This window comes from Gorilla gorilla, chromosome X (assembly GCF_029281585.2).
Source record: "Gorilla gorilla gorilla isolate KB3781 chromosome X, NHGRI_mGorGor1-v2.1_pri, whole genome shotgun sequence".
Lineage (NCBI taxonomy): Eukaryota > Metazoa > Chordata > Mammalia > Primates > Hominidae > Gorilla > Gorilla gorilla.
In genome coordinates this window covers 27989016-28010612 of record NC_073247.2, presented here as the reverse complement: position 1 = coordinate 28010612, position 21597 = coordinate 27989016, and the positions used below count along the sequence as shown (strand labels likewise).

The 21597-nt window shown below is 42.6% G+C and overlaps 1 protein-coding gene across 1 annotated transcript in view; it reads right to left on the bottom strand.

Moving 5' to 3' along the window:
* NHS (NHS actin remodeling regulator) overlaps positions 1-21597 on the bottom strand; it is a 364164-nt gene that overhangs the window by 208302 nt on the left and 134265 nt on the right. The gene's annotated exons all lie outside the window — the stretch shown is intronic.

Below are 21597 nucleotides of genomic sequence, written 5' to 3'. Positions count from 1 at the left end.
CGCCTTTATCATGCAACAAAAGCCACTGCAGAGCCCTCCAAGGCTCCAATGCACTTAATAAAGGCTAACTAAATAAACAAAGAGCAAGTCCTGAGAACATAAAACTCTTCACACCTGGGTACCCTCTTTATTACAGACTCCAGTTTAGCAAGAACCCGGCAAGCTCTGACCTTACCTTGGAAACAAGCCCAACAGGGTGAACTGGTCACAGAAGACAAAACTGGACACATCTTCCCACCTTCAAGCCCCAGAGGAAAATGTCTGTTCTGTGCTCCAGACTATTTTTGCTGGGGGTATTTTATTTAAATTCCTTCACTTGATTATATGTTTTGCACAAGTATCTGAAGTTTTGTTCATTTTGTTGTCAAATGAATCTTCCTGCTTCACTTCTAAGTGAGGTTGAGGACCTCAAGTGACATATGCATTCATGATAATAATAACAGCAACATTTATAGAGCTCTTACTACATGCGAGTTCAAAGCACTTGAAATAGATTAGCTCATTAAATCTCAACTGAAGTCTTATTTTTACTTTCTGCAATTATAAATGATCTGTATCTCTTTTCCTCCTCCCCTACAAATTCTCCCAAACCCAGAAATGCGCATAGAAATAATAGCCAGTCACATATTAGTTGATCTCTCTGCTAGATTGTCAAAATGGCTGCAATCATTCCCCTTTCGGTATCTCCCCATCCATTTGCAATGAGACCTTGTAAGCCCTCCCATCGAGAGGTGGAGTCTATTTCTCAAACCCTTGAATCTGGGTTTGGTTCTGTGACTTGCTTTGGCCAATGCAATTCAGAAGTGGCACTGTCTGAGCTCCAAGCCTGGATCTCGAAAGGCCTTGCGCACTTCTGCTCGCATGCTCAGAATTCCGTGATCACCATATGAACAAGCCCAGGCTGGCCTGCTAGACGATAAGAGGACACTGCCAGGGGGAACATCCCAGATAAGGCCAATCTAGATCAGCTAGGCCTCAGCTGACCTATCACTGATTGTGGACACATGCGCTAGCCCAGCTATAACCACCTGGCCTGGCCTAGCCCAGACTGGAACAACCACTGAGCTCAACCACAGACTAAGATATATGTTTGTTGTTCAACGCCACTAAATTTTGGGGTAGTTTGTTTTCTAGCAAAGGTATAACATTCAAAGCATTAACTATACTCTTTTAACCTTGTGATTCTCCAATATGGAGTTACAATATGCAAAGTTTTTGAAACTTCTTTGACCATGAACTTAACTCTCCCTTTTCTCTCTTCTGTGTGTATACACACATGCACATTCCAAGGAACACACACACTAGGGAAAGGCTGCTCTAGATCACTCATCACAGGAGTAACTAGCATTGGTTCATCTGTAAGTTTTATGAAAAACAGCTGCTTTTCCTTCATGTCCACTTATAGCTTTTGCTGCTGTTCTGAAAACATTAACCTTAATGGCAACTGTAACAACCAGTGTTATAACAACACATAAGAGCTGAGAAACCTCCCAAACATTCCCCATTAGTCCTTTGTTCTTACTATGGGCTATAAAGAACTATTTAAACAGACAAAAATCAAAACCAAGAACTTAATATTCTAGGCCCACTAAAACAATAATCAAAAGTTTCTCCCATAAAAACCCCTTCCACTGTAAAAAAAACAAAAAAAAAAAAAAAAAGAAAAGAAAAAAGAAAACAAAAACAAAACAGTAAATTGCTGCAAAAAATAGACAAAAATGAACTGGCTAGAAACTGATTAAGGATTCGTTTTGAACCAAAATCAATAAAGAAAAAAACAAAATTCCAAGCAATGCCATTCACTGCTTTAACATTCCAAAAAGAACTCCCACACAAGTATTTTGAAACATTCCTGGAAATTCATGTTTTACTTAATTCATCTGCTTCCAATAGCTGGTTTTCCTTTTTAGTCCAACCATCCTTCTCAGAATTCAAACAATCTCTCTAATTTCATCCCTTTCTCTGGAGCAGGGTTCAGGTGGTGAGAAGATATTATTATTGCTATCATCATGATCAGGTTTCTATTGATCAACACTGTGTAAAAGAACCAGGTGCAATTTTCCAGCAGATGCCACAAAAATAAATGATAACATATGCAACCAACATCCTACCATTTTTTTGTAAAGTATTTAAAAACTTATTTGAAAGTTATCTAGTAAACAATAAGTATTTCCAAAATGAGTTACTACATGTGTCAAAACATACACCCAACAGAACAGGACTGCTTCAAAAGAGCTGTCAGTCAGAGTCCAAGGAGGAAATCAAGGCCCTTCCTCCCTGTGAGCTCAGCTACTAAGATCGGCAGGCTTAGTATGCCTTCCCACCCAATCAAAGACTATTTTGGACTAGCAAATATAGAAGGGATGATGGATGAAACCATTAGAGTAAATCATTATTCAGGCAAGAATCCTCAATGAATGCTAAAGCTAGGTGGAGAGAGTTTGATGAGGAATGGGATATTTACATAATGTCAAAATATCTTCTAACAAATTATATTTGTTCATTACAAAAGGAAAAAGAACAGCTACACAGACACCAGCTTAACTAATCAAATGTGACCTCACCAACAAGGGCCAAATGGACATCTGTGCCTCCTGATATGGTCCCCAGAGAACAAATCACTTACATGCCTATATAGCATTCCAACTGAAAAATGCCTAAATCCAAATGTAAATGTGAAGAAACATCAGAGAAACCAAAATTAAGGAACATTCTATAAAACAACTGGCTGGTATTCTTCAAAAATGTCAAGGCCACTAAAGACAAAGGAAGAGTTATGAACTGTTCTTGATTAACGGAGACAAAAGAGACAGGACAACTAAATGCAATGTGGGATCCAGGACTAGATTGTGAACCTTAAGAAAATTGTGATAAAGGGCATTATTGGGACACAGGTTACATAAAAGTATGAAATAAATATTATATTTTCTAAATTTGATAGCTGTACATATACAAGAGAATATTCTCATTCTTGGGAAATGCAAGGGGTAAAGGGAGTTTGATGACAGCTGCCTACTCCTAAATGGTTCAGCAAAAAAATTCACATATATATGAACATGAATTAGTGTGGGGGAGAGAAGGGATAAATGCAACAAAATATGAACAATTAGTGAATCTAGATAAAGGTATACAAGAGTGCTTTACACTATTCTTGCACCTGTCCTGTAAGTTTTAATTATTTCAAAATAAAAAGTGAAACAAGCAAACATCACCAAATGTGGAGCTTGCTATCGGTGGATAAGGGCAAGGGCAAGACAAAATTGTACCCCAGAGTAGTCAATATGCAGCAGAGAGCCAGCTCTCTTCCCAGCTACCCTTCATAGCACTGTCCAGAGTATTCCCCAGAATGGACCCCCTCTTAGCTTCTTTTGAGATGAAGCTTTTGTGACCACAGGCCCCTGGCACTCCAGGATGCTGCAGGCCTTGAAAGAAAACCAAAACCACTTCGGGCCATGGTTCAACTCTTTATGAACATTTTCTTCCTGCAGGTTTTTCACTGTGGTGGTTGGAGGTCTTATTTCTTTTGCCGGCACTGTTGGGAGAGAAAGACAAGACTGGGCTTTTATTGAGGTGTGAGGGGACCTGGGAAGCCAAGAAACACAAGCAGGGACTCACAGGTTCCAAGATGAGCTTTTGGGGTATTTATTGGATGCCGCCCTATCTGTTTTCCCTCTTCTGTGTAGAGATCCATTGAGGTCAGCTCATCTGGGGAGACTGCCCCCACTACTGGCTCTGCCTCTGGACTGTCAGGAGCCTTGGGATGAGTCTCATGGCTGCTCTATGCCTCGGTTTCCTCATCTGCTCTGCTCAGTAGAGATAAGCAATCCTGCTGTGTCAGCCCTGCCATTTTTGGCAGCAGCAGAGATCAAGGCCTGGGGGGTGGGCCCTGGAAAGACATTCCTGGCAGGAAGACTGGGTCTCTGCCTCTCAAGTGGCACCTGCTGCTGAGTTTCCTAATTGCTGCTGTGTCCACCCAATCATGTGACTGTGTTGCTACCTCAGTTTCCATTCCAGCATTCCTGCATTCTGTCAGGCCTGAGTCCTGCCAGGCTCTAAGACTCAGCCTGATGGTGCCCTAGTTCTCTCCCTGCAGAGCCATCAGGCACTCTGTACTTCCCCACTACCACCCCTACTCACCATATTCCAGCTCCATGAGCACACATGCTAGACTCATGATACTTAGCGACAGAACTGCCTTGCTGACCATGGACAACTCCTCAAAAGACAGTCACCAATGTGAGAAGTTTTTCTTCAAAGAGTCTTCCTTATCCATTTTTTTTTCCTAGCAAGTGATGGACAATGTAACCTCAGAGACGACCTCTGACCTCCAACATAGAACCATACACCAGTGCAAACCTGACTTCTTGATGTAACTAGAGCAGGTACCTGGAAGAAGATGAATTAGAACTGCATGATGGAGCCACATCAGTTTCCCAACTGCAGTTACTGAAGGTGGCCTTGTTGGGTTCTCACATAATAACTTGGAGAGGAACTATCTTAAGAAAAACAAGGAAAGATTTAGGGGCAGTGTCACAAGATGGCTCCTAACAGGCCAATCACCAACTTCACAAATTAACATTCGGGGTCTCTAAATCAGCACCTCACAAAGAAAGCTTCCCTGCTACAGGCAAGCCCACATTTGCTCTGAGCCAGGCCTGAACTGAAATCCAGTCCGGGTTTTCCAGATGGCAGCACCGGGAACTTCAGAAGAGCAGCCACACCCAGGCGGCTGCAGCTCCTGAAACCTGGACCACAGACGGCCCTGGGCTGCTTCCGGATGGGGTGGATGGGGCGGGGGGGGGCGGCTTCTGGCTACTATTTGAGCAAATGTGTCAGAGCTGCCCCCAGGGGGAAACTGTGGGCCTGACACAGAGCCCCACTCCCAAGACAGGTTCTTCAGAGGCTATGGCACCAACCAGGCCAAACCATCTGGAAAAAGCCAAGGTTGAAATATTCTCCAGCTCTTCCTCCCGCCCCCTTATCCTACATGTCAGTGGGGCGGCTCTGGAGGAGCCACTGCATTCCTCCGAGGCCAGAATCCACACACTAACTAACTAAGAGCTTGCTCCAGGTGACTCGGAGGCAGCACAAAGCAGAGAATCAGAAAGCACGACCTTAAAATGCCACAAAGAATAGTGGACACCACCTCTCAAGTGGCCCTTGTAGCTGGACATGGCTGTGGCCCAGGACCTACCTGTCTCTGTCTTCCAAGCCTGGGCCTCATGCCACAGCCCCCAGGGGAGCAGAGAGCAAGGTATCTTGACTTTGACAAAACCCAGTTAAGGGCTGAGCATGCGGGCTGCTTCCTCTGCCAAACCAAAACGAAGCAACCAGGGAATTATCCAGAGAATTGGAACCAAACCCTGATTTTCCAACATCATTCGGCTAAATGAAGACCGTTTCTTAGTTTTCCACTTTGCTTCAGCTATGGTGACCAGGCCTTAGCTAGCTTAATAATGAAAATGAAGCACTTGCAAATAAAAATACATTTGGCTTTGCAAAATGAATGAATGATTAAAAGAAGAAAATTAAGCAGCAAAAATTGAGCAGACATCTCTCCCAAAGAAGCACTTTTGGAAACATATAATGCATTAGATGTAATAGATATTTGTAGGACAATAGCGGGTGGGATAGGCCAGGCATGGTGGCTCACGCCAGTAATCCCAGCAGTTTGGGAGGCTGAGGTGGAAGGATCACTTGATCCCAGGAACTTGAGACCAGCCTGGGTAAGACAGTAAGACCCTGTCTCTACTAAAGACAAGAAAATTAGCCACATATTGTGGTGTGCACCTGTGGTCCCAGGTATACTGGAGGCTGAGGTAGGAGGATCACTTGAGCCCAGGGAGGTCGAGGCTGCAGTGACCCAAGATCATGCCACTGCACTCCAGCCTGGTTGACAGAGTGAGACCCTGTCTCAAAAAAAAAAAAAAAAAAAAGAGGGAAGGGATAGTGAGCAGGAGAAAAAGGTAGAACTCACTGGAGATTTTCCTCAGTAGCAAAAGCATAGAGAAATGGGAGACCCAGCTTAATTCTGCAAGGTCTCATCGGTCACACATTACAAGAGACATCTCAAACAGATCTGCCACCCTGCCCCTGCCATCCCTCCAACTAGACTTTCTGGAACAGAACATTTCTATTCCCACCATGAATATAACATTTCTGAGCACACAGTGAGGCCTCTAGCTTTGTGCTCCTTAGAGAGGGCCAAATTGGGCTCCTTCATGTAACTGGGTTGCAGAGAGTCAACGCAGCAAGGAAAGAACCTATAACTCTTTAAAATTCTCAAGAGCAATGCTTCTTAGACTGTACTGTGCATGTGAGTCAGCCATCCTGGGCCCTGGCTGAAATGCAGATTCTGACACAGTGGGTCTGGGGTGGGGTTGAGGGTCTTTGTTTCTAATGAGCTCCCTGACGATGCGATGCTGCTGGCTCCATGGATCCCACTTTGAGAAAGCAGGCTCTGAAATACACCTGTAAATAAAGAGAGTGGTGGCAGGGTATGCATCCCAGTTCAAATAAATGAAAACACCCTCTACTTACAGCCTCTTCTCCATCTTGAAATTACACTTGCAATTAAGAAAGAGGGTTCATGCTTGCACAATTTCACCCAAATAATGACGGCAATATTTAGAATGGATGGAAATGTGTTTCTACTTTCCAATCATGCTTAGGGAAATTCCATTTAAAAATTGCTAATTTTCTTCTCTCCAGTCTCTCCCTCTCTTCCCTTACAACCCCTCTTAACATGACAATAAGCATGATGCCCTTCAGACAGCATGTTAACCCAGCTGGATGTCCACAACTGGAGAAGCAATTCCTAAAAGGGGTAAAATGTTTCAGATCCAGCAATTCTACTTTCTGTCCAAATAGAATGTGAGCAATCCATGCTATCCTCCGAGCCAGCCCCAAATCCCTACAGAGCTTGCTTTCTTGGCAGTCAGCAAGACTATCACTGTCTGTGCTTTCATTATCCACTCTTAGATCTTAATCATTCAGAGACATTCCTATTTTCCATGTTTGCAGGAGAAAGAAAACAAAAATGAAAAAGTGCCTTTCTCATCAAAGCCCCCCAAGAATTGGAATTTACAGAAATAGCATGTTATTGGTTATCTCGCCTAATCCTTTAGGGAACCTTGCAAAATTATTCCCTAGGGTGGATTCAATGGGTGCAGCCAAGTTTTAAATGTCCACAAAGATGAGGTTTCCCATAAATTCACAAATGTCAAATGGAACTAACTCTGATGTGTGTGTCATATGCAAAGAATTAGGAATGATCAAGAACTAGTTCCTGGAAACAGAAATGTAAGTCTTGACATTTGCTCATTAAATCATTAAAAACTCCATAAGCACAAATGGGGGTGGGGGTGGGGAGTGGGAAATGCCTTATGTTGGGAATTGAGAGATTAAGAGGCAAAGAACTTGCTAAATCAGAATTAAAAGACTGAAGAGCCCTACATCCTTATTTTAAATGAAATGAGGATGATGATGACGATGATGATGATGGGAGGTACACCAGTGATCATCTCTCTTCCTTCCCCTAAGTCCCTCAGGATGGTGGTCCCGGTGGGTTATCCTAAACCACAAAGAAATATGACTATAGCTAGAAGCAAGTGGTATTAGAGCTCTTTTAATCTGATAGCCACCCTGCCCCTTCCTGGCACTTCCCATGTTTCGTGTTTTATTTCAAAGTGAAACCCAAACACACTCCGGAACATCCGGGGGGATGGTGTGCGTGTGCAAGTGCTCCTGGGTCTCAGTCCAGCTGGCCCAAGCCTCCTTGTTGTGTAAGGCCCTGGGAAAACAGCAACATGCTGTCCCCCTTACTTCTCAACAGCTTGCTCATTCATATTGGAAACTAAAATGGGCCGCAAAACAATGGAAAGACACATTTCAAAATTGTTACATTTCTTTCTTTTTTACTTTTTGGTTTTATCATGAACACTTCCCCCAAAATAAGCCTTCCATACTGGAGATGAAAGAATGAGTGGTGAGGGTTCCAGAAAGTCCAGAGGATTTTTTCTGCTGTGAGGTCTCCAGATGTCAAGGAAAGCCAAAAGCTGCATTCATTCCCATTGCTTAGACCATTGCTAAATGTAATCATGTTTAATAGCACAGTATGGCTTTTACAACCATTTCTTCAACGGCCAATCTAGTAGAACAGCTGGTTTTTCCAGGAGGCATTCGTGCAGCACAGGAAGCTGCAGCATGATGACAGTAACAACAATTATTATACATATTGAACACTTACTAGAACCTAAGCACAACACTTAGTGCTTTATTCACCCTCCTCTAATTATCACAACAAAAGCCTATGACATAGACACAGATGAGAAAACCAAGCAACAGAGAAATACAGTAACTTGGGCAAAAGCAACACAGCTGAGAAATGGGAAAGTCAAGTTATGAACCCAGGTCTCAGCTGGCTGGGAAGCTGGTGCTTTTAACCAGAGGTTCTCAGAGTTTGCGTTAGAATCATCCAAGCCCAAGCTGCACTCAAGATCAACTATATCAGAATCTCAGAGAGCAGGACCTAGTCATCAGTATTTTTTCAAGCTCCCCAGGTGACTCTGGTGTGCAGCCAAATTTGAGAACCATTGTTCCCAGCCACCATGCTTCCTTGCCGCCAGGTAGAAAGGCTGAGCCCATCCTAGATCTTTGTTCAAGTCATCAGTAAATCTGCATGGAGAGCAAACAAGCATCTTTCAGCAGATGGAAGGATTTTGGAAAGGTCAAAGATCAGCAGAGGCCAGCATGACAGGAGTTGCTGTTACAGTATGTCCCAAGGGCTCTTGCTTGGTGTGTTCAAGGCAAAAGTGAACTCTGGTAGATCAACTGGAGGGGCGGGGAGAGGCAGGCCATGACAGCTATGAGCTAACTTGGGTTGTGGCCATGCATTCACTCCTTGTGTAGATGGGAGTTTGTGACTCTCTTTACTACAGCATCTTTTGCTACCGTAGTAGATTGTATTACTGTTTTCATCCTTATCCTTGCAGAAGGTTGACACATCACCATCTTTGCTCTGTTGAACTCAGAGTTGGCTTGGCCACATGACTTGCTTTGGCCAATTAAGTGTGAGCAGAAGGGTTGTGTCGCTTCTGAGCATAAACATTAAGATCAAGTGTGTGATTCAGCATTTTCTCTTCTTTTATCTGCCACTTGGGCCAGCAGTGTTCTAGGCAGAGACCAATCCCATCAGCCCCAGTCCTGGAGTGAAGGAGACAGGGGAGAGCTGTAGCTGACCTGTATCAGACATTTTTCATGAGCAAGAAATAAACATCTGCTGTTGTAAACTGGTGAGATTTGGGAGTCATTTGTTACTGGGCTGGTCCTGACTGATACAATCACCCACCCTTGAAATACTCTGATTTCATCTATACTCTAGGGAATACGGATGAGACACACCAGAGCATTTCCTTCTCTATGGAACTGTTCTCAGGAGGGAGGAATGGAGACACCTAATATTAGTTCTCCCCTGATACCTTAAATCATTTCTGAGACTGGAAAGGGCCTAACTAATTGAAATTGAATTAAAATAAATGGATTTTCTCTCTCTTACAAACAAATAGCATTTGAAATTAGACACCTAAATCCTCCTCTTCTTTCTCTCTGGTCCCCTAATTTTCCACCAAAAGAGTGAGGGCCCATTTACAACACAATAAGCCCTCTAACATTCTCCCCAATACTAGTAGTTCGTTAGGAATGAAGATTTTGAGGCAGATAGCAGCCCAACTTGACTTCCCACCCTGAAACCAGGGCCCTGACTGATTCAAAAGGAATAGGAGGCACACAATGCAAATGACACTTTCCTTCCTAAGGCTTGGAAGTAGGTAATACGCTATACTATCTGTAACAGGTGATCCACTATAGCATTGAAGACTTAGAGGAAATTTACAGATCATTTAATCCAGTGATTCTCAACCTGGCTCCAACCTCAGAGGTTCTGATTTAATTGGTCTAGAATTGGATTTGGGCATCAACATTTAAGAACAAACTCCTCAGTGACTCTAATGTGCATCCTGGATTGAAATCTAATCCCAAGTCCCTTTATTACCTCAAAGGCTTAGAGGGATGAAGGTCACATGGCTAGTTAATGGCAAAAGTCAAGACTAAAACCTTTCATCCGTGATCATCTCACTGCAGTATGTTGCTTCTCAATGATTGTGTTTTTCTAGAAGAACCACTTGCTCCCATGAATTTAATTAAAAGAAAGATGACAATACCAATGGCTAATGTTCCTGTTGGTCTGAGTGTTCAAGGGGCACCTCTGTGCATTTTATCCAGCAATCAGGGACAGACGTCTTCCACTAGACAGATACACAAAAGGCACTTGCTCTTCTAGGCTTTAAAGCAGCCCCATATGCTTCTGAGTTGAGCTGATGTCTTTCATCAAACTTGATGCCATTATGACACAAATGTGGGAGCTTTGTTTGAGTTCTGGGCTAGCCATGCAACAGGCTTTTGCTTTTAAGGCTGTAGATCCATATATTCCCATTCCTGGGTTAAAATGTGTATGTGCACGTGTGTATGTGTGTTCCATTTGAATTACACTGGGGCCAAGTTGGCAGTATGTGGAGGTTGAAAGGTCAAGCAGACATAGGAAGATATCACACAGGCACAAATGAAACATCTCTCCCCTCCTGTACACTCCTCAATCCAATGAAAATAACACATTGGTAACAAAGATGATCAGTGTTTTCTTCGTGTGTGTGTGTGTGTGTGTGTGTTGTAAGTTAAATCCCCTTTCAAGAATATTTATTGGCAGAGGAGGGGCATGTGTGCACATGAGGGTATAAATGCTTGGGTCCATTTGCAGAAGCCAGACCCTGGAAAGAAGTAGCCACCAAAGTCTGTCAAAATATGGAAAAACATTTAAGGCCTCTCTCTGACTTGAGCTAAATAAGCAGGATTGGAAAACAATCTTCCTGCCTTTAAAAAATCATTCAAACTCAGTTCTCCAAGCCTAATGCTTCTCACCAAGTATCAGCTAAGGATGCACTGTCCAATATGGTGGCCAGTTGTCACATATGGCTTTGGGGTATTTGAAACTTGGCTAGTCTGAATTGAGATATGCTGTAAGTGTAAAATATATACAGAACTTCAAAGGCATACTACAAAAGAAAAATGTAAAATGCTAATAATGTTTTATAGTGATCACATGTTCAAATTATAGTACTTCAGATATGTTGGTTAATAAAATATACTATTAAGATTAAGTTCACCTTTTTTTTTTTTTTACATCTTTTAACAGTTTGTCTCCTAGAAAACTTGAAATTATACATGTGGCTTGCATCCCATTTCTACGCTGGACCAGGAAAATCATCTTAATGATTATTTCACTTGATTCAAGTCAGATGTGACAAATTATTGACTACATTTGAAGTAATTGAGGCAGAATAATACTCTTGTTAAGAACACAGACCGCCTGAGTTCCAATTGTAGTTTGGCCACCTACTAGCTGCGTGTCCTTCATATTTAACCTCATCTGTAAAATGGTAATAATCATACCTCTGTCCCATAGGGTTGTTGTGAGAATTGAATGAGCAAAATAAATGTCCAGTGCTTAGAAGAGCATCTGGCAGGTGTGAGTGCTCAATAGATGTTAAGCATTATAATTATCCAAACCATGTTAACATTTTAGTCATTTTAAAGGATCCTAAAAGGTTTTCCAGACTTCAACAGGCTATAGATGAAAGAGGTTCTACATTCAAGCTACAGCATATACAAAAACATTTCAATAATATACATGAACTTGTAAAATCTCACTAGTTAGCAGTCGAAACATCCTTCTTTGTGCATAATGTGGACAAGTCTTATCACTGAATAATAGACTTATAAAACAGATAAATATTCCTTGGTATATAATATAGACTCACAATTTCAGAGCTGGCAGTTGAATCACCATTTATCCTATACATGAATCACCAGTTTTCAAAGATTGATGGCACAATGGAATACTCCCAATGTTGAAATGGTATTAAACACACTAAGCCCTCTTTGACGATTTAGAAGATATTTGCAGAGTTTTTAGTAAGCACAGGTCAGTAACACATGAAGCATGGAAGGGTCATACAGGCACTGTCCTAGGTGATGAATAGGGCCAGCTTTCACTGTATCATGTACATGTCAGGTAATAACAACTGAGTATGTTTGACAAAGAATCCACACACACTGAAAGAAAAGCCCATTCTGCTTCTCCAAATTTGTGTTATTTGCTCCAAATCTGCAAGGGCCCCTCATCTCTAGGATGACCTAAGCTGACCTGATTTATAGTTCAACTCTTGAATTCTGGGGAAGGTATCTTTCAAGGAGTCAGTGATCACTCATACCGACCTGATTCTACCCACATAAAGCCACCAGTCTGCCCCCACCCCCACATTTCTGCTTATCCAGAGAACTTTGTTGCTTCTAAGCCATCCAGTTGCAAAGAAATCAAAGAAAATAATGACAAAGGAAATAGCCCTATAAGTGCAGCAGACCTTGGAGAAATCTCTCAGGGTTGAAACCAGGGTCTCTCAACCTTGGCACCATTTACATGTCTTGGGGGCTGTCCTGTGCACTTATAGGAAGTTTAGCAGCATCCCTGGTGTATTAGTCATCGTTCTCTAAAGGGACAGAACTAACAGATATATGTATAGATGAAGGGGAGTTTATTAGAATTGACTCACATGATCACAAGGTGAAGTCCTACAATAGGCCTTCTGCAGGCTGAAGAGCAAGGAAGCCAGTCCAAGTCCCAAAACCTCAAAAGTAGGAAAGCCAACAGTGCAGCCTTCAGTCTATGGCCAAAGGCCCGAGAGCCCCTGGCAAACCACTGGTGTAAGTCAAAGAGTCCAAAAGCTGAAGAGCTTAGAGTCTGATGTTTGAGGGCAGGAAGCATCCAGCACAGGAGAAAGATGAAGGCCAGAAGACTCAGCAAGTCAAGTCCTTCCACATTCTTCTGCCTGCTTTATTCTAGCCACGCTGGCAGCTGATTAGATGGTGCCCACCGGATTAAGGATAGGTCTGCCTCTCCCAGTCTACTGACTCAAATGTTAATCTCCTTTGGTAACACCCTCACAGACATGCTGATTTGGTTTGGCTTTGTCCCCACTTAAATCTCATCTCGAATTCTCATGTGTTGGAAGAGGGACCTGGTGGGAGGTAATTGAATCATGAAGGCAGGTCTTTCCCACGGTGTTCTCGTGATAGTGAAAAAGTCTCATGAGATCTGATGGCTTTATAAAGGGGAGGTTCCCTGCACAAGCTCTCTCTTTTCCTGTCACCACTGATGTAAGACATGACTTGCTCCTCCTTGCCTTCTGCCATGATTGTGAGGCCTCCCCAGCCACGTGGAACTATAAATCCATTAAACCTCTTTCTTTTGTAAATTGCCCGGTCTTGGGTATATCTTTATCAGCAGCAGAAAACAGACTAATACACACATCCAGGAAGAATATTTTGCATCCTTCAATCAAGTTGACATTCAATATTAACCATCACACCTGGCCTCTACTTACTTAGGCAGTAGCACCTCCCTCCAGATGTGACAACCAAATACATTTCCAGACATTGTCAAATGTCCCCTTGTGGAGCACAACTGGCCCCAGTTGAGACCCACTGGTCGAAACCAGTGAGTCTCAACCTTGAGTGCACATAAGCATGACCCAATAGCTTGTAGAAAACAATGTAGATCCCTGAGCCCCACTCTCAAAATAGTTTGATTCAGGAGGTCTAGGGTGGAGCCCAAGCTGTGCTTGCAACAAGCTCTCTGGGGGAGATTCTGATGTGGTTGATCTGAAGTCCACATTCTGAAAAACATTGAACTTGCAGCCTGCATGCACACCCAGGTCAAAATCAAGGTTATAGAAAGCATGAACTTGAAACCAAAGCAGAACCAGTTAGACAAATGAGCCATGTGGTGTATAAGTTGCTTGACTGTGTAGAGCTACACGTGGGAGAAATAAGGTATTGAGATTAAAGAAGTTGTAGAAAAGAGCCCATTTGTAACCTACCATGGGAAATTAAGAATGCACTGAGCTCATACTGTAATTTTACCTCCTGGGAAGCACTGAATGCAGGTGAGTAATATATCTATCAACGTTCCATGTTAATTTTTTCCCCTAATGAAGAAACCGAGCATTTACAGAATTCTGCTTCAGCTCGTAATAATCTGACATTTGATTTTAGGTTTAAGCCCGTTCCAAGAAACTGTAAAAAGGCAGCCAAGATTCTCAAGACCTGTAAAACAGGGTTGCAGTCTCCAGGTGAGTTACAAGAAAATGAGTAGGTGAGACCAGGTAACTTGGAGTGCAGAGCCTCCAACAGGGACATTCTGGCTTAAGTTGTCACTTCTTACATCCAGCCACAGTCTCTACTGAACTTACTTGGGTGTGAAGGGGCTTGTGTTTTGCTTATCAGCCTTGTTCAACAGGAGAAAGGGCCACTTAAAAAATAAAACCACCATCAAGCTGTCATTGATAGGTAATTTTAGCTTAGGTTTAGAAGCAAGCCCTGCAAGAAGAACACTAGTACAAGTATGGAAAATTCTGCTCTAAACACTTGTCTTAAAAACAAAAATTTGTTCCAATGTGACTGATACATTAGGAAATGACTTGGGCATCATGCAAATTTCACATTTGCTTATGTGCCATTTTGTCTGAAAGAAATAGTAGGTGAACACAGAAAAGTGCACCCAGCTGAATTGAGCTGCATTTACAAAACGCACACACATACACACACCTTGAACATCGACCAGCTACCTCAGTTCACCTTAGAAGCCACAACCATCCATATCTGGTGTTAAAATTTTCCTTCGGGTTTCTGACCACCTTCCTTCCACTCTTGCATGGTAAGTCACAAGCTGCAACTCTTCCAATGACCACTTCCACAAGCCACCTTCACGGATTTTTCTAGGTAAAATGCCATATCTATTTTTGTACTTATGCATTTTTAAAACATATGATATGTGTAAAACTACAATTTTTATTAGGTTCCTATCTTATTTTTTATATATCACTACGTTTTTAAGTGTTGTGCCCCCTAATCTCATTTATCCCACAAGCCCTGTGGTTTTTATTGCATAATTTTGCATAGCATGGTGATTTTCTAGAAACTCATTTGTCATGTTATAGCAGAACGGACTGTAGTTTATTTGAGAGGCAAGGAAATGCTCGTAAGGAAATATAGAAGCAAGTAAGTGAGACAGGAAGGAAAGGCAGCCTATAAAGAGTGCATTGTCAAGCATACTATTACTGTGCATGACTAGAGTTTAATCCCACTGGGAAATTCTGGGAAATGGTGCAGGACATGGCTCAGATTTATCCCAGCTGAGAGGTGATGGAGCTGGGGTATTTATACACCAACTCCTCTTGTGTCCTGGTTGAGGGCTGCTCCTGGGGTAATTCCAGCCTGAATGTCTGAATAAGAAGGACAGAACCATCCCTCATGGATCCCTCCTTCCTGAGTCCCCAGGAAGGCAATGAGATGTAAATAGATGGAAATCCCACTGGAGCACACTGAAGTGGTAAGATCCAAGGGATATGAGTCATCTTCTTATGAGCATCTGCCACCAAGGCAGAAAAGGGAAAAATACTGCAGAAGAAAAGAAGACAAGAGATGGGATTGCACATTTCAAAACCTCTTACTGTAAGCCAGTGTTTTCCAAGCTTGCCTGGCACTAGGAATAACACAAGGTTTGTTAAAATACAGATTCCTGGGACCTACCCTACATCTATTGAATCAAATTCTCTAGAGGAAGGGCCTAAGAAGCTTTTTTTTTTAATCATGAACAAACCTCTCTCCATCCCACTGCCAGCCTCCAAAGGTGACTGTCTTATCTGGCAAGCCTGGGAAACAATGCCAAACAAATAATACACTAGTTCTGCCAGATTCTGACTGGCCTCAGGAGAAGTTCCTATACTATGTGACAGGGGCAGAAGAGTGCCTAGAAATCACTATGGAGAGACCTACGGTGGTCCTCAGCCCCTCCAGCCCCCAACTGCACCCACTATCAGAAAACAAAGAGGTGGCAGGCAGGCTATGGTCATTTGTCTCTTCCCTTAATCTTCAATGGCAGTAAGTGGCTTATAGAGAGCTAGAGGGGGCAGGCATGAGGGCCTCCCAGCCAAGGTCACATCCTGCCCACCCACAAGTAAGGTGACTTAAGGCCCCAGAACAGCTTCTCTCTTCCTAGAGATAACTCAGCTTCAGGAAATTGCTGTACATTTAATCTCCTAGAGCTTAAGGCCAAGGCAATCCCACCTCACCACCCATGGCTGAACACAGAACTGGAATTCTGCAGCCAGCCAGTCCATCTACAACCAGGGACAATCTCTTGTGCATCAGCCTCAATTCCTTATTTTTCCTTAACCCCAAATATGGCTAATTTCTGAGGATGGTCAAATGAATAAAGCCCTCATCTATGAAACTGAATGATGGAGAATATTGCTTTAGAATTGATGAGTAAATAAATCTATGTCTTCAGTTAAATAGGCCACGAAGCCTTATGCCCACCTCAAAAAATGTCCAGATATAAAATGTCAGAGTAATAAGGCTGGAGTTTATTTTTACATGTAACAATGTCTGAATCAGAAAGACAGAACCATCCTTCATGGATAAAGGGAAATGGAGAGACCAGCCACCCAGGCTACTTTGGGAAAATCTAAACAGCCTCACCACTCAATTTATAACCTCACTACTTAAGTACCAGCTCAGCTGCTGCTATAGGAATAGTGCTAACCTTGGGCATGGGTATGTATTGGCCATCCTGGGAAGCAACGCTTTCCCCATTGTTCACTAGTAGTGGTTCACACTGAAATCATCTTCACGTGACATCTTAGGAACAAATATTCCAACAAGAAAGCAGGAGGTGGGCATCTGCAGACCAGTAAATTCATGAGGTGGAATGAGACCTAGACTGGGAGGCTGTGTAAAGGCCCATGACCAATACTCAGGGAGAAGTGTGGTGGGCTCAGCCCTCCGAGGGAAAGCAAGGCAATTTGGAAAGTTCTAGAAAGGCACCCAGAATTCTGTGCCTAGCTCTTTCTGCTCACTTGATGTTTCACTTCCAGGTGCTTAACTACAAAACAGAAGATGGTTCATATGATCTGAGATAGTGGGAAATAGAAGGAGACACTGAAAAAGAGAAATAAAATAACAGTTTCTAGTTGTAGTCAATGGTAAGGTCACCAAGGATGAACAACTGTCGGGGATAAACTTCAAGGTAGACCCTGGGAGACCAGGGTACACATTTCAGGATTGAGAGCTTTTATGATGCTTATTCCACATACTAAAGTGAACTGATTAAAAAATGTTAGTAGAAAGTTACTGTGTGCTGGATTATATTTGCTGCATAAGCACAATGTAGAGACGCTGGAATTGTCTGCTGCTACTATTGTGGCTGCTGTTGTTACCATTATTATGGCATGATAGCTATAAAACTTCACTCCTTTATTACAACTAGCTTTTGATGTAAAGAAGGCAGTTTGCATGTGCCTGTTTTCTAACCATTTCTGATTGCTAAGTGGGGAGGCAACAAGGCCATAGAAGACCCAGTATAGGCCCTGGATTGTCTACCTTTAAGCTCTGTGACCTTGAGCAAGTTCCTTGACCTCTCTGAGTCCCAGTTTCTTCATTTGTAAAATGGAGATGCAAGTTATAAAGCTGGCTACCTCAGATGGTTGTTATAATGGCCAAATGAAAACCCTATGTAAAAATATTTTTTAAGAGTAACACGCCATAGAGATTAAAACTACTTCTAACTACTGGGCCAGGCGTGGTGGCTCACGCCTGTAATCCCAGCACTTTGGGGGACCAAGGCAGGTGGATCACCTGAGGTAAGGAGTTTGAGACCAGCCTGGCCAACATGGAGAAACCTCGTCTTTACTAAAAATACAAAAAATAGCTGGGCATCATGGCGGGTGCCTGTAGTCCCAGCTACTCTGGAGGCTGAGACACGAGAATCACTTGAACCTGGGAGGCGGAGGTTGCAGTGGGCCAAGATCACACCACTGCACTCCAGCCTGGGCAACAGAGTAAGACTCTGTCTCATAAATAAATAAATAAATAAATAAATAAATAAATAAATAAATAACTTCTAACTATTACCTGAAGTTCAAGAATAAAGAAGAATGCCTCCCAACAACACCATTTGCTGCAGAGCAGTGGATACTTTAAAGGGATTCTACCTGAACCCCATCATGCTAAGAAACTTTGTTATAAGCTAGTTCCCTAAGAGGGATTCCAGGGACAGTGCTGTATTATAGGAAGCAGCACCACATGGTGGTTACATGAAGGCTCTGGGTTTGAATCCTATCTCCAACCCCTTACCTTCTCTGTACCCACACTTCCACATGCTGACTTTCCTTGTATATGCCCAAAAGAAATGAAAACTAGTACTCAAGCAAATACACACACAAATGTTCACATGGCACTATTCACAATAGCCAAAAGGTAGAAGGAGCCCAAAAGTACATAAACAGATGAATAGATAAACAAAAATGAGCCGGGCACAGTGGCTCACTCTTGTAATCCCAGCACTTTGGGAGGCCGAGGCAGGCGGATAATTTGAGGTCAGGAGTTAAAGTCTAGCCTGGCCAACATGGTGAAACCCCATCTACTAAAAACACAAATATTAGCTGGGCAGTAGTGGCGCATGCCTGTAATCCCAGCTACTCGGGAGGCTGAGGCAGGAGAATCATTGAGCCTGGGAGGTGGAGGTTGCAGTGAGCCGAGATCGTGCCACTGCACTCCAGTTTGGGTGACAGTGAGACCCAGTCTCAAAAACAAACAAACAAACAACAACAAAAAAGATAAACAAAAGGTGGTATATCCATACACTGGAACGTTATTCTGCCATAAAAAGGAATGAAATACTAATACCTGCTGTAATGTGAATGAACCTAGAAAACATTATGCTAACTGAAAGAAGCTGGTCACAAAAGAATGAATATTGTATGACTCCAGTTATATGAAATGTCCAGAATAGGCAAATCCATAGAGACAGAAAGTAGATTGGTGGTGGGAGGGGGCTGGGGGGAAATGGGAATGGTGGGGTGACTGTTTACCAGATATGGGATTTCCTTTTGGGGTGATGACAATGTTTTAGAACTAGAGGTGATGGTTGTACCATAGTTCATCACAATGGTCGTACCATTGTGAATGTACTAGATGCCACTGAATTGTTCACTTCCAGAATGGTTAATTTTGTTATGCAAATTTCGCCTCAATGAAAAAATATACAATTCCAAAATAATAATAATAACAATAACAACCTCAGGCTTACTATGAGGATTAAATGAGATAGTATGTGCAAAACACTTAGCACTATGCCTGGCAGAGTAAACACCCACGAAATGCTGTCCTTTATCATGCTTGCCCCCATCTTTCAGAGAAAGAAGGTGTAACACCAAAGCCACAGTGTGAGAGATGAGCTAGGTTAAGACTGAATGTCATTCTTGACTCCTAATAAAAAGGGCTAATCGAATTTGTGCTCTAGAGACACAGGAACACACACCTTTCGCTCAGCTAATACATCCAAAACCCTTTAGCAGTTTTGTCTATGTCTTGGGCAATATGCCAATAAAGAAAGTGATCAGACACCTCAGGTAAACGATGGTGAGAGGGGGGCAGGTCTTTACTAAAAATCCCCATCTGTAACTGAAAAATAAGCAACAGTGTCTTACGTTCTAAAAGGGAAAACCTTTTCTGGCAAGAAGCATGGAGAATCCCCAGAGGCAAAATTTTCTGGGAATTTAAAAACACACCTGGGATGTCTTGCCATTCTTCATTTTTTCACTTTGATCTTCATTACAGTGGGGTGAGGTATGTTTTTTTAGGTATTTGTGTTTTTCCATCTCAAAGCAAAACTCCAGCACAAGTGAAGGGCGGGAAAGGTGTGACAGACAAGTTCACAGGAGCACCCAAGTTACAACAGAAAATATCTCACCACAGAAATACTCCAGATGTCAAAACATCAGTAACATTATCTCTCCACTCATTTCATGATTGTTAATGATCCATGAACTAAGTATACATTTATGAAGCCCATAATATATGGCATCTGAAGATGTCACCTTTTACAAAGGAAGAGTAGAAACTTTTGTCCTGTTTTTGTTTGTTGGCTACTTAGGGATTGTTTGCTTTAGCAAGAAGCCTAATAAGACTGGCCAATGGGATTGTAATACAACCCAGATACAGACTGGAAAAAAATCTGTCAACTACAAAAGGTAGTAAGGAATCTGAAAAGTAGACACTTCAAACTGTACTCCATTTTAGCAAGATTAGTCATCTAATCTGACTGGTGCTTTTTCCCCAGCCTTAAATGTGGCCAGGGGGAAGATATGTCACAGATTTATGCCCTAGAAGCCAGTGAACCTGAAAAATCCACCAGTGGATTAAGTAGCTACATCTACTTAACAAAATCTACTTTCCAGCTGGAACCTAGCTGCAAGGGAGTCTGAAAAACATCATTTCTAGCTTTCCAGCCTCCCTAGCACATTATAGGAAGATATGCTGGAAGGATGTGAGAATAGATGGTAGAGGCCAATCCACTATCTTGTTGAGAATTTAAAAGGCAGACATTTCTGTAGTTACCCTCTCTCTCAAGGAATTACCAACAGTCACAAGGAGAAAGAGGCAAAGATTCTAAGTCCCTGAAGTCTCTCAGTACCATCAGGACAAGTGCACCTGAATTTATTTACTTACTTACTTACTTATTTATTTATTTATTTATTTATTTATTTATTTATTACAGAGTCTCACTCTATCACCCAGGCTGGAGTGCAGTGGTGTGATCTCGGCTCACTGCAACCTCCACCTCCCAGGTTCAAGCAATTCTCCCTGCCTCAGCCTCCCGAGTAGCTGGGATTACAGGAGCCCACCACCACACCTGGCTAATTTTTGTATTTTTTAGTAGAGACGGGATTTTGCCATGTTGGTCAGGCTGGTCTGGAACTTCTGACCTCAGGTGATTTGCCCACCTTGGTCTCCCAAAGTGCTGGGATTACAGACGTGAGCCACCGCACCCAGCCAAGTGCACCTGACTTTAAGTGGGGTGTGTGTGAATAAGAGATAAGAAAAGCAGCCTGTGGGTGCTGATTCTAGGATTGAGTGCTTTAGAAATGTGAGGTGACAAAGTTCTGACTTGGCTCTAACTTAAATTTCACACATGGCCTCTTATTTCCATATTCCTCAGTTCTATTTCTGTGGGATCCACAAAGTGAGGATTTGGCTGAGAGTCAGATGAGGAAGAATGATGTTGGATGTGAGAATTAAATCTGATCATGTTGAAGAAAGCACCTGATGCTCAAATGTGATTCTTTTTCAGGGTATTAAGGGGGACTAGTGGGGAAAAGAAGGGAAAAGATCCTACATTCAGTCATCTTCCCTCCTCAGGCCCCGGCTCCCCATTACAGATGCACACACATGCATATACAGGCACATGCACACACACTCATACACACACATATCCACACAATATTTTCACCCTCACCCCTGCTGGAGAGACAGTGCAATTTAGAAAAATCAGTCAATCAATCAATCTTGAGTCAGGAAACCTGATTTTGATTCTCTGTTCTCTCACTGCTTGGCTCGGGCAAGTCACTTTCCCTCTTTGAGCCT